The sequence below is a fragment of the Urocampus carinirostris genome, chromosome 8 (genome assembly GCF_059441175.1).
Source record: "Urocampus carinirostris isolate Australia breed hairy pipefish chromosome 8, RoL_Ucar_1.0, whole genome shotgun sequence".
NCBI classification, from domain to species: domain Eukaryota; kingdom Metazoa; phylum Chordata; class Actinopteri; order Syngnathiformes; family Syngnathidae; genus Urocampus; species Urocampus carinirostris.
This window is the reverse complement of record NC_142356.1, coordinates 12991319-13004727: the sequence shown is the minus strand read 5'-3', so window position 1 is coordinate 13004727 and position 13409 is coordinate 12991319. Positions and strand designations below refer to the sequence as shown.

At 44.2% G+C, this 13409-nt stretch overlaps 1 protein-coding gene and 2 long non-coding RNA genes across 4 annotated transcripts in view; 2 read left to right on the top strand and 1 right to left on the bottom strand.

Moving 5' to 3' along the window:
• LOC148360744 (CMP-N-acetylneuraminate-beta-galactosamide-alpha-2,3-sialyltransferase 1-like) overlaps positions 1-1751 on the bottom strand; it is a 33272-nt gene extending 31521 nt beyond the window's left edge. Inside the window, exon 1 of one of the 2 annotated variants that reach the window (XM_088341649.1) lies at positions 1490-1751. The gene's annotated coding sequence lies outside the window, so the exon portion shown is untranslated. The remainder of the gene's footprint in view (positions 1-1489) is intronic. The other variant, XM_088341650.1, reaches the window with a different exon arrangement.
• Positions 1-13409, top strand: part of LOC148360742 (uncharacterized) — a 49641-nt gene that overhangs the window by 33014 nt on the left and 3218 nt on the right. The window lies entirely within an intron of this gene.
• On the top strand, positions 8019-8627 carry LOC148360743 (uncharacterized). The gene is made up of 2 exons (XR_015851096.1): positions 8019-8285; positions 8480-8627. It is a non-coding gene; the product is annotated as an uncharacterized LOC148360743 (long non-coding RNA).

Here is a 13409-nt window from a genome sequence, read left to right as displayed (position 1 = left end):
AAAATAGACGGGAACAATACCGGACAGGAAACACGAGCAAAAAACCGGACAGAGTCTAACCCACATCTTGCGGGTACAGAGGTTCGTTGACGGACTGACAAAGAATGAGTTAGAGCACTGAGCTTAAGTAGAAGGGAAGCCAATCTGTCAACAAGCCGCAGTTGCCCCCACACGGGCGGGGCCAACTGGGCGTGAATGAAAGTGGAATAAGAAAGCTTGATGCGGTTGAGAAAATGGTTAGAACGCTTTTTTCGGCCACTTGAAGCGCATCTTCCAAAAGTAAGTTAAACTCAACTTTATTTATCTTTATAGAGCATATTCTTTAATGAAATGTTTATTTTTTAGTACAAAACGATACAGGCTAATTATACAAGCCTTAAACATAATTATATAAAGCTTAAACATACAAAATTTAGGACAGAAGCAACTTTGGAACAAATTCAACTTACGAACGATTGTCTCGTTCGTAAGTAGGGCAGCGTCAGTATAGCACAGGACAACAATGTCAACAAGACAACTCAAATACCTTATTTTCCAGACTATAAGCCCCCCCACACACACAATTTTCCTTATAATCCAGTGCGTATTTACAGAGCCACAAATACGTCATTTCGAATTATTTTAGATGTGAGACCAGATTAACCGATATTTACGTTTCATGATTCAATGTGCCTTATCTAGGAAAAAATAAACCTTTCACAAGGGGTTGTTTTTGAAGGTGCGTCTTATAATCAGGCGCAGCTTATAGTCCAGAAAATCCACAAGTTTCATTGCTCGATATTTGGAAAATAACACCAGTCGTGTAAACACAATCGGATTGAATTTGAAAGTTATTTTATGTATAATCCTGCATTGTTATAATAGAGAGAGTTAATATGGAAAGACAGTATCGATCTTAGGCACATAATTATCGATTCAGTATCAGTATCGATATTTGTATCAATCACTTTTACTTCTCATCCTCGCTTGTCAAGTCATAGTCAAGTCATATTTTTTTGTGACGCCCTTTATCACAAAAAGTCTCAAAGGGCTGCACAGCATCAACACTTTTCATATGAATCTACCGTCTCCTCCCCTTCTGCATCCCTCCGCTACTCCACCGTAACAGGAAAATCAATTAAAAAAAGAAAATCTCTAAAATCGTCGGAATTTCGACCCCTTCAAATGAAAAAATCAAATTCTATTGACATACAACTTATTTTAAAAGTAAGGGAAATATTTATTGTTTGTTTGATAATGAATCAGGAGTAAAGACGCTGCTCGGTTTTTCGGTTCTACCGTTTGAATTTATTTAATTGCACCTATCTATCGTTCGCCTAGCTACAGGATAGGGTTTCTCTTTCACTTTCTGAAAAATGAAAGCATACTGAATCTCAGTACACCACCTTGCCTGTTTCCAAAAATTCAACATCATTCATGACATTTAAAAACATGCAAATATTTAGTTTACATTGAATCATTTAGCATTCGTTTAGAACCATGCACCTACCTGTCAGGGATGGGATGTTCAACGGCGTAGTCAACGATTACAATGGGAGGAAGGGACGGAATCAGGTAGAACAAGTAGGGGAAAGGGGAGGGCCTTGGAGGTGGTGGCTTTTTCCACAGTGGGAGTATCAGCCAGGCTTCATCGGGGGTCTCCGATGTGGTCCCGCCCATGGACAGTTGAGCAGCCCGTGGACCTGATCAGTGCTCGGTCATTGTGATTTTCTTGTAAAATGATGTTTTTAGTTGTTGTTGTTGAGTTATTGTTTTGGTTCTGTTTTTATTTTCTCATCTCTCATCTCATTAGCTGTACCGCTTATCCTTATCAGGGTCGCGGGGGGGCTGGAGCCCATCCCAGCCATCTCCAGGCAGTGGGCAGGGGACACCCTGAACTGATTGCCAGCCAATCGCAGGGGACAGACAACTAACTCGCTCAGTCACACCTAGGGACAATTTGGACCGGCCAATTCACCTGAAATGCATGTCTTTGGAATGTGGGAGGAAACCAGAGAACATACAAACTCCGCACAATAGGGCCGGTAGCTGGATTTGAACCCACACAGGAGGTTCCCAAGACCTTAGAACTGTGCCGCACACGCGCTAACCACTGCGCCGCCGTGCTGCCTTAGTATCAGGTTTGAAGTGCAGTTGCCTATTTCTACTTAACCAGTTGTCTCAGGTTGTGACGGTTTGATCAATCTATGATACAACGCGGTTTTGAACGCACTTGTTATTGTTAAACTGTTTGCTTTTTTCGTGAGAAAATACTTGAAGTGTCACGAACTAGAACAGCATCAGGACCCAATCGTGTGACGTTCTCACAACAGGCCTTTATTTTACGGGAAATGGGGAATCATGCACGTTAGGCAGCCGGTCTGGCGAGTATGTTTTTGGAATGTGGGAGGAAACCGGAGTGCCCGGAGGAAACCCACGCAAGCACGGGGAGAACATACAAACTCCGCTCAATAGGGCCGGTCGCTGGATTTGAACCCACACAGGAGGTTCCCAAGACCTCAGAACTGTGCCGCACACGCGCTAACCACTGCGCCGCCGTGCTGCCCTTGTTTTTATTTTGATGTTCGAATAAAGTTTTCATTCATTCATTCATTCAAGTTATTTGAGAAATTCCGACAAATAAATTTTTTTTCAAGCAATTACTTAAAAGAGTAAATAAGAATTAATATATTTATTAATATTTTGTATTATTTTTATTTTAAAAGAAACACAACAAGCTAAGTTTTAATTCATGGTTATATACCAGCTCAGTAGCCTAGATGGTAAGGCGCCCGCTTTGAGACTGGGAGGTTCGGGTTCGCGCCCCGGCCGAGTCATTCCTAAGACTTAAAAAGTGGTCGGCGGCGCCCTCTGTTGGCTGCGGCTGCACCGGCTCGCTACAACGGGTCAGGTGCAATCGACATTTCGTTCTGTGTACATTGTTACACAGAATGACAATACAAGGAAATTATTATTATTATTATTATTATAAAGTGAATGAGTAAGAAATGTGCGGTTTTGTTTTTGGGCTACCTTTTTAGCTTTGTGGCTAGCGATCTTCCTACTCTTATAGCTACTTAGCAAGCGATCTAGCTAGCTTTTACATGTTTGACTTGCCATCTAGCTAACATTTTACCTTTTTTGCTAGTTATCAAGCTAAATGTTGTCCTTCTTTTCAGCGAGCTATTTAGCTTTGTATCCGGCTATTTAGACGTTTTTTTTACTCTTTTAGCTTGCTACCTAGCTTCCTTTTAGTTTTTTACCCGTTTGTCTGTCTAGCTAACTTTGAAGCTACCTTTTAGTTTTTAGCAAGCCATCAAAATAAGTTGCTATTTTAGAAATTTATATCATTTTCAATTTATGGTTCGAGACCCCAGTACTACATTACCATGCAGTGCCAATACATGTTTGCTTATTTTCCATAAAAAAGAAAAAACTTAAAGGAATATTAAAATACATAAAGAAAGGTAGGTATGTAGGTAGGTATGTAGGTAGGTAGGTATGTAGGTAGGTAGGTAGGTAGGTAGGTAGGTAGGTAGGTAGGTAGGTAGGTAGGTAGGTAGGTAGGTAGGTAGGTAGGTAGGTAGGTAGGTAGGTAGACTCTGTCGGTAGTAGGTGGGTTAGGCAGGTAAGTGCTGTTGATAGTGGGTGGGCTAGGTAGGTAGGTAGGTAGGTAGGTAGGTAGGTAGGTAGGTAGGTAGGTAGGTAGGTAGGTAGGTAGGTAAGGAGGTAGGTAGGTAGGTAGGTAGGTAGGTAGGTAGGTAGGTAGGTAGGCAGGCACTGTCGGTAGTAGGGGGGTTAGGTGGGTAGGTGCTGTTGGAAGTAGGTGGGTTAGGCAGGTATGTAGGTAGGTAGGTAGGTAGGTAGGTGCTGTTGGTAGTGGGTGGGTTAGGTCGGTAGGTAGGTACGTAGCTATGTAGGTAGCTAGATAGGTAGGTAGGTAGGTAGGTAGGTAGGTAGGTAGGTAGGTAGGTAGGTAGGTAGGTAGGTAGGTAGGTAGGTAGGTAGGTAGGTAGGTAGGTAGGTAGGTAGGTAGGCAGGCAGGCACTGTCGGTAGTAGGGGGGTTAGGTGGGTAGGTGCTGTTGGAATTGGGTGGGTTAGGCAGGTATGTAGGTAGGTAGGTAGGTAGGTAGGTAGGTAGGTAGGTAGGTGCTGTTGGTAGTGGGTGGGTTAGGTCGGTAGGTAGCAACGTAGCTATGTAGGTAGGTAGGTAGGTAGGTAGGTAGGTAGGTAGGTAGGTAGGTAGGTAGGTAGGTAGGTAGGTAGGTAGGTAGGTAGGTAGGTAGGTAGGTAGGTAGGTAGGTAGGTAGGTAGGTAGGTAGGTAGGTAGGTAGGTAGGCAGGCAGGCACTGTCGGTAGTAGGGGGGTTAGGTGGGTGGGTGCTGTTGGAATTGGGTGGGTTAGGCAGGTATGTAGGTAGGTAGGTAGGTAGGTAGGTGCTGTTGGTAGTGGGTGGGTTAGGTCGCTATGTAGGTAGCTAGATAGGTAGGTAGGTAGGTAGGTAGGTAGGTGCTGTAAGTAGGTGTGTATGTAGGTAGGTAGACGCTGTCGATAGTAGGTGGGTTAGGTAGGTAAGTGCTGTTGATAGTGGGTGGGCTAGGTAGGTAGGAAGGTGCTGTAAGTAGGTGTGTAGGTAGGTAGGTAGGTAGGTAAGCTCTGTCGGGAGTTGGTGGTTTAGGTAGGTAGGTGCTGTTGGAAGTGGATGGGTTAGGTAGGTAGGTAGCTAAGTAGTTAGGTAGTTAGGTAGGTAGGAAGGGTCTGTAAGTAAGTGTGTAGGTAGGTAGGCAGGTGCTGTTGGTAGTAGATGGGTTAGGGAGGTTGGTATGTGCTGTTGGTAGTGGGTGGGTTAGGTAAGTAGTTAGGTAATTAGATAGGTAGGTGCTGTAAGTAGGTGTGTAGGTATGCAGGTATTTAGGCGCTGTCGGTAGTAGGTGGGTTAGGTAGGTAGGTGCTGTTGGTAGGGGGTGGGTTAGGTATGTAGGTAGGTAAGTAGGTAGGTAGGTGCTGTCGGTAGTAGGTGGGTTAGGTCGGTAAATGCTGTTGGTAGTGGGTGGGTTAGGTAAGTAGGTAGGTAGGTAGGTAGGTAGGTAGGTAGGTAGGTAGGTAGGTAGGTAGGTAGGTAGGTAGGTAGGTAGGTGCTGTAAGTAGATGTGTAGGTAGGTGTGTAGGTAGGTAGGTAGGTAGGTTGGTAGGCGCTGTTGGTCGTAGGTGGGTTAGATAGGTAGGTGTTGTTGGTAGTGGGTGGGTTAGGTAGGTAGGTAGGTAGGTAAGTATGTAGGTAGGTTCTGTAAGTAAGTGTTTAGGTAGGTAGGTGCTGTCGGTAGTAGGTGGGTTAGGTAGTTAGGTGCTGTTGGTAAGTTGGTAGGTGCTGTAAAAAGATGTGTAGGTAGGTAGGTAGGTAGGCGCTGTTGGTCGTAGGTGGATTAGATAGGTAGGTGCTGTTGGTAGTGGGTGTGTTAGGTAGGTAGGTATGTGGGTAGGTGCTGTAAGTAGGTGTGTAGGTAGGTAGGTGCTGTCGGTAGTAGGTGGGTTAGGTAGGTAGGCGCTGTCGGTAGTGGGTGGCTTAGGTAAATAGGTAGTTAGTTAGGTAGGTAGGTAGGTAGGTAGGTAGGTAGGTAGATATGTAGGTACGTAGGTAGGTGCTGTAAGTAGGTGTGTAGGTAGGTGCTGTTGTAGTGGGTGAGTTAGGTGGTACGTAGGTAGGTTTGTAGGTGCTGTAAGTAGGTGTGTAGGTAGGTGGGTAGGCGCTGTTGGTAGTGTGTGGGTTCGGTAGGTAGGTGCTGTTGGTAGTGTGTGGGTTAGGTAGGTAGGTAAGTACGTAGGTAGGTAGGTAGGTTGGTAGGTGCTGTAAGTAGGTGTGTAGGTAGGTAGGTAGGCGCTGTTGGTAGTGTGCGGGTTAGGTAGGTAGGTAAGTACGTAGGTAGGTGCTGTAAGTAGGTGTGTAGGTAGGTAGGCGCTGTTGGTAGTGGGTGGGTTAGGTAAATAGGTAGTTAGTTAGGTAGGTAGGTATGTAGGTAGGTAGGTGCTGTTGTAGTGGGTGGGTTAGGTGGTACATAGGTAGGTAGGTTTGTAGGTGCTGTAAGTAAGTGTGTAGGTAGGTACGTAGGCACTGTTGGTAGTGTGTAGGTTAGGTAGGTAGGTGCTGTTGGTAGTGTGTGGGTTAGGTAGGTAGTCAAGTACGTAGGTAGGTAGGTTGGTAGGTAGGTGCTGTAAGTAGTTGTGTAGGTAGGTAGGTAGGTAGGTAGGTAGGTAGGTAGGTAGGTAGGTAGGTAGATATGTAGGTACGTAGGTAGGTGCTGTAAGTAGGTGTGTAGGTAGGTGCTGTTGTAGTGGGTGAGTTAGGTGGTACGTAGGTAGGTTTGTAGGTGCTGTAAGTAGGTGTGTAGGTAGGTGGGTAGGCCCTGTTGGTAGTGTGTGGGTTCGGTAGGTAGGTGCTGTTGGTAGTGTGTGGGTTAGGTAGGTAGGTAAGTACGTAGGTAGGTAGGTAGGTTGGTAGGTGCTGTAAGTAGGTGTGTAGGTAGGTAGGTAGGCGCTGTTGGTAGTGTGCGGGTTAGGTAGGTAGGTAAGTACGTAGGTAGGTGCTGTAAGTAGGTGTGTAGGTAGGTAGGCGCTGTTGGTAGTGGGTGGGTTAGGTAAATAGGTAGTTAGTTAGGTAGGTAGGTATGTAGGTAGGTAGGTGCTGTTGTAGTGGGTGGGTTAGGTGGTACATAGGTAGGTAGGTTTGTAGGTGCTGTAAGTAGGTGTGTAGGTAGGTACGTAGGCACTGTTGGTAGTGTGTAGGTTAGGTAGGTAGGTGCTGTTGGTAGTGTGTGGGTTAGGTAGGTAGTCAAGTACGTAGGTAGGTAGGTTGGTAGGTAGGTGCTGTAAGTAGTTGTGTAGGTAGGTAGGTAGGTAGGTAGGTAGGTAGGTAGGTAGGTAGGTAGGTAGGCGCTGTTGGTAGTGTGTGGGTTAGGTAGGTAGGTAGGTAGGTAGGTAGGTAGGTAGGTACGTAGGTAGGTAGGTGCTGTAAGTAGATGTGTAGGTAGGTAGGTAGGTAGGTATGCGCTGTTGATAGTGGGTGGGTTAGGTAGGTAGGTAGGTAGGTAGGTTGCTAAGGACTGTAGGTAGGTAGGCGCTGTCAGTAGTAGGTGGGTTCGGTAGGTAGGTGCTGTCGGTAGAGGGTGGATTAGGTAGGTAGGTATGTAGGTAGGTAGGTGCTGTTGTAGTGGGTGGGTTAGGTGGTACATAGGTAGGTAGGTTTGTAGGTGCTGTAAGTAGGTGTGTAGGTAGGTACGTAGGCACTGTTGGTAGTGTGTAGGTTAGGTAGGTAGGTGCTGTTGGTAGTGTGTGGGTTAGGTAGGTAGTCAAGTACGTAGGTAGGTAGGTTGGTAGGTAGGTGCTGTAAGTAGTTGTGTAGGTAGGTAGGTAGGTAGGTAGGTAGGTAGGTAGGTAGGTAGGTAGGTAGGTAGGCGCTGTTGGTAGTGTGTGGGTTAGGTAGGTAGGTAGGTAGGTAGGTAGGTAGGTACGTAGGTAGGTAGGTGCTGTAAGTAGATGTGTAGGTAGGTAGGTAGGTAGGTATGCGCTGTTGATAGTGGGTGGGTTAGGTAGGTAGGTAGGTAGGTAGGTTGCTAAGGACTGTAGGTAGGTAGGCGCTGTCAGTAGTAGGTGGGTTCGGTAGGTAGGTGCTGTCGGTAGAGGGTGGATTAGGTAGGTAGGTATGTAGGTTGGTACCGAATGTAGGTACAGTAGGTAGGAAGAAAGAAGAAATCCAGCACCAAGGGTTCATTCCCACAATCCTAATCCCTAAAACAAAAATGGTAACCTCCAAATGTCAGATTAAGAGGTTGTGTGTTCAAACCATAAAATTAAAGACGAATTTAAAAAAGAATAACCGATCACTTCTTTCTGAAAATCTCATCAGCAGTATTGTTTCGACCGTCGATTTTACGTCACAAAAGCGAAAGAAAATAGACGCGAAAGACGAGGAGCCGCGAGGGCGTCATGTTTCCTTTGTGAAGTGACAGACGAAGCACGTGCAAAAAAAAGACGGAGCAGCTGTGTATACTTGCGCCATCTAAAGCATGAAAACTGCAATGCAAATATGAGTTTTAACCAGGGTTGGGTAGGGTTACTTGAACTGGATTACTTTCAATTACTTTTGGATTACTCCAATACCAAATATGCTAATACAAGACAAAAGAAACTAAATAGGAATAAGCTTTCTCTCCTGACTTTGATCTCTTTGATTTTGTCACAATCACCCGGATCGGGAACACCTGTGTTCAGGATTTGGCGCCAACAGCCAGGACAAAATCCCCAGCTTCCGGTAACACTTTGTCCGATTGTACTATGCGATCTGTTGCCATCTGCTCAGAAAGCCCGTACCTCCGACTCTTTTCCTGCCTCCTGTTTTTCTACCTGATCTCCGTTGCCGACCCGTTTCCGAATTTGCCTACGACCTGCCCTGCCTGCCTGACTCCTGATCTCTCTTCCGAACACAACGACGCCCTTCTTCTCCAGCCCCAACCAACAACACGACAACTACGCCTGTGCTCGACCATTCCCGCCAAGCCTTCACCCGTCTGTCAAGTCTCGACAATCCGTCAAACAACGGATCGAAGATTTACGTCTTGTCATTCCTTCCTTCCAATAAAAACCAAGAAACGAGTGCAAGTGATCTCAGTTTTCCTTCCGTCCCGTCTGGCAGATCTCCGGCAAAACTAACATAAAATGCGACAAAAACAAAATAAAAATAAATCCAAACAGCTTGCCAACATCATTTTTGCCGTTCCATGTATTCCGTTACTCCCCAAGCCTGCACAAAATTTAGTCATTTCATTCATATTTAGTTTCTTTTGTTTTTTATTAGCATATTTGGTATTGGAGTAATCCAAAAGTCATTGAAAGTAATCCAGTTAAAGTAATCCTACCCAACCCTGGTTTTAACAATGAATGCCTTTCGGAAGTGTTCCAAACAATCTACTATTTGCATTGCCATACCTGTCAACCTGTACGTTTTTGCCGTACTAAGTACGTTTCTTATGCATTTAAAGATGTGTACGACGTACAAGAAAATCTGTACGGAAAAACGCAAATTTGTCAATTATGGGTATCACAAAACGGCAAATCAATCAAGTCAAACCAGTTCGCCGCGGTAGCCTCTATCTCGGTATCGTTCTTTTCCGTTGCAAACGAAGCGAGAGGTTTGATGCTACTGTGCGCATGCTTATGCCGCCTGGGGATTTCCCATCATGCATCATTCCGTAGTAGTTGTGTAGTGAAAGGAAGTCCGTCCCTTTTTAGAGAACCGGCTTTTTCGGCTCAACTCATTAAAAACAAAACAAAAACGGACTTACAGGCAATCAGAAATTCAGACTGGGTAATACTCACAAACAGGCTTAAAGTTACTAACTCAGACAAACGGACATGACAGGTCTTCCTCGAATCAAACAAAACAGAACAGAGCAAAACAGAACAGACTAATGCAATGATCCAGCAACCGGCAGTCCCCAAAACCTGCCCTTAAGAAGCACACACGCAATTTAGACAATCTGTTACAGTCGGTGCCAAGGGGCGGGGCCAGCTGGTTGTCATGGCGACCATGCTGGACATGACACATTCATGTCGAGCAACTCAGTATCCCACAACAAAATGTTAATTAACAATTTATATGATATAACGAAACACATGTACAATATAACATGTTGAATTACCGTATTTTCCGCATTATAAGGCGCACCGGGTTATAGGGCGCACCCCGAAAAAATGGTTTTTGGTCCTATTTTTGACATACATAAGACGCACCGGATTATAAGGCGCTACAATGGGAACGTGGTCAAAACAGGCAGATAGTTCAGTCCAACTTATCCCCCTTAACATTCCCAAAGCTTGCAAAGAAGCAAATACGTGTCGTAGACACGTGCGGATGCGGTGTCCGTACGATGTCGCTCAAATGCATCGTTCCATCATTCGGAAGGTTAAAGTCTTGGGATTCAAGAAATGCCAACCATTCCTTAGTTTCTATTTTCTTTTTTGCTCGCAACTTTACTGTGCATATGACAATAAACACTTGGAATTGAGTTTAATTTAAAAATAGACACTCCATTCCATCCATTTTCTGCACCGCTTATCACAGAAACATCGAGTTCAGTCTGAAACAAGATACAGGGATAATAAATAGCCGGAGTAGCTCACCGAAATCGTTGTGTTCATAATAATGTGCAGCCAATGTCCTCTTATATCCGTGAGGGTAGTAAATCCAGGAGAATAAAATATTTACAAATACAGAATAGTAAAAAATGCTTTCTGTATGCCGTCAACCACGTGCTATACACATTCATCTTTTTCGGCCAATTGCAGGCTTTGTTTTGCCGTGTAAGCCTATGCCAGCCTGTAAATGATAAAAAGGATCCGCCCCTTGGCCTCCGAATAACTTTAGCCAATAGTGATCGATTCAAATGATGATTGACACATTCGTTAGCCAATGAAACGCCGGTAAATAAATCCCAGCATACACCGCGGACTACTTGGCGTTCGGGGGAAAATCTAGTCGGCGGCTGCTTGCCTTAGTTGCAAGACTTTGCGACTTAATATTGATCCATATATAAGGCGCACTGTATTATAAGGCTCATGGTCAGCTTTTGAAAAAAATAAAGGCCTTTGGGTGCGCCTTATAGTGCGGAAAATACGGTACATAAACAAACACGTTTGGAAAAAAAATATGGTGTACGATTTTTTTTGTATTTTGGAAGAGAAAATACGACAGTTTGTAAGGGCATGGAGCCCTGGAGCGCGACGGGTATGCATTGCCAAATGCATGAACCAAATAAAACTTGAATTAACAACGGAATACTTTTTTATATGCATATGAATAATGTCGAATGGTCAGGACATAAATATTTTGGAATTAGTGCCTTGCAGCTGCCAAAAACAAAACAAGCACAGTAGGGCTGATAGTATGGTTTTTTTTAATGATTGAGTTTCCACCAATCCCAATTAATCAAATCTACGTCAGTGCCTAATATTGCCAACTCTCATCCCGTATCCCTTCTTAAGTAGACCAGCGAGCGTTCTTGGTGTTATATAATTGAGAAAGAGCTGAAATCATGGGCGTAACCAACCAGTTTAGGCGGGTGTTGAAGCCCCCCCAAATTCAACCCAAGCACTCCCAAAGAGTCTCCTTTAAAAGGACAGGATAGGCTTGAATATGATGAAAAACGCTTGATACATTTCTTTTAAAAAGTAAAACTAAACCAAAAGGTGAACAAAGCAACTGCCTTGAAATGGTTCAGTCCATTTTATTTGTAGCTTTGGTCCTCTTGTCCGCCCCTCTTTGACTCGGCTAGTGTGACTTGCGGCATTGCGGCGGAGTCTGTGGAGGAGAGAGTATGTTATACAGTGTTTTAGCACCCAAAACCAAGACGTTGTTATCATAAACACACATATTATGTCATGATTACCGATGTGAATAGCCTGTGCCCGCTCATTTGGCACCAACCGCTGCGGGTTCTGATTAGCTCCCTGTCCCTATTTAAACCCTGTCCTGTTACTCCCCTGTGGTCAGTCCGTCTGCGAACCTCTGTTTATACAAGGCCTTTTTTGACCCTGACTCCCGCCTGTCCCGTTTTTGCTCCTGTTTGTCTCCGGCTACGACCTGTTTTGATCCCGACCACGTCTGCTCTCCAATCTTGGCTTACGACCCGTTCCCGACCCCGACCACGCTTTTGCTCTCCTTGTCCCGGCCAGGGTTGGGTAGGGTTACTTTAACTGGATTACTTTCAATTACTATTGGATTACTCCAATACCAAATATGCTATTAAAAGACAAAAGAAACTAACGATGAATAAAATGACTAAATTTTGTGCAGGCTTGGGGAGTAACTGAATACATGGAAAGGCAAAAATGATATTGGCAAGCTGTTTGGATTTATTTTCATTTTGTTTCTGTCGCATTTTATGTTAGTTTTGCCGGAGATCAAAGCCAGGAGAGTAAGCTTACCACCTGTTGTGAGTCATCATTTTATTCATACTTAGTTTCCTTTGTCTTTTATTAGCATATTTGGTATTGGAGTAATCCAAAAGTAATTGAAAGTAATCCAGTTAAAGTAACCCTACCCAACCCTGGTCCCGGCTACCGACCTGTTTTTCCGGCCCTGACACCGCCATCGCTCGCTACGGAAGATCCACTTCCGTATTTGGATCACAATCCGAGTGCGAGAACGACTTGCGCAGCCCTTCCCATTTCTTTCAATAAAACTTGGTGATAAACGTTACGCAATTGGGTCCTGATTCTGTTCTGGTCCTGACATATTACTCCTCATTTTAGGTACTTTGAATTAAATGCGGGCATGGTGGCAGGGTGGTTAGCACGCAGCCCCACGGTGTGGAGGTTTAGTGTTCAAGTTCAGCAACCGCAGCCTCCCCGTGTGGAGTTTGCATGTTCTCCCTATGCATGTATGGGGTTTCCTCCCACATTCCAAAAACATGCATGTCAGGTTCATTGGCTGGTCCAAATTGTCCCTGTGGATGAGCAAGTGAGTTGTCTGTCTCTGTGATTGGCTGGGAACCAGTTCAGGGTGTCCCCCCCGAAGATGACTGGGATGGGATCCAGGACCCCCGGGACCCTATTGAGGATAAACAGGGCGGATAATGGATGGATGGATGAATTAAATGCAACAACGGTTAACCTAGCTGCATGGTTCCGCGTGTGTAAGCTATGTGAGTGGTCTTCACCTAAGCACCAACATGGACATTCGCTGTTTTTTTTCGTAAAAAAGGACCAGGTTCACTTCCCCGCAGTAACTATAAATACACATACACAAAACCTCCACCCGATATATTTGTATATGGCTGTCAGCGCTACCCAGTGCATCACTTTTAAGAGAAATGTGATGTTCACAAATAGGTAGTATTGAATGATCTTAAATCAAATGAAGTCAAATAAAATTAAATAAATAAACTAGCCAGACACTTTGGGTGCTTAGCACTCCCGAAGCTCTAAACCTAAAATCGCTCCTGGCTCGTCAGTATTTTGCGTTTTAGTGAATTTTATTTTGGAAACCGGAAGTTTTGTTTTGTAGAATCGGATATTGTGCTTGCGATACAGCACTCACGCTTAACACCATTAAGGAGCTATCGAAATCACACTCCTCAAATCTCTGTGACAGATTAATAACATGGGAAAAAGGTATGAAAACACAATAATTTTATTAGTACTTCATTTGTAAGTCTTAAGAATTTAAAACGCTGAAAATGTGCTTTTAAAGGTTTACCTAACTCCTGGTAAGCCATATTACATATTTCCAATCAGGAAAGACCCCATAGCTTGGTAAGCTAATTCTGGAAAGTTCTTTCCACGATGAGAGCTAAACTTTTCGGTTTGTAAAAGTATTTTGTACGTTTATATTTGAATTCTTGAAGTTCTTATTTTTCAGAAAATATTTCTATTGTGT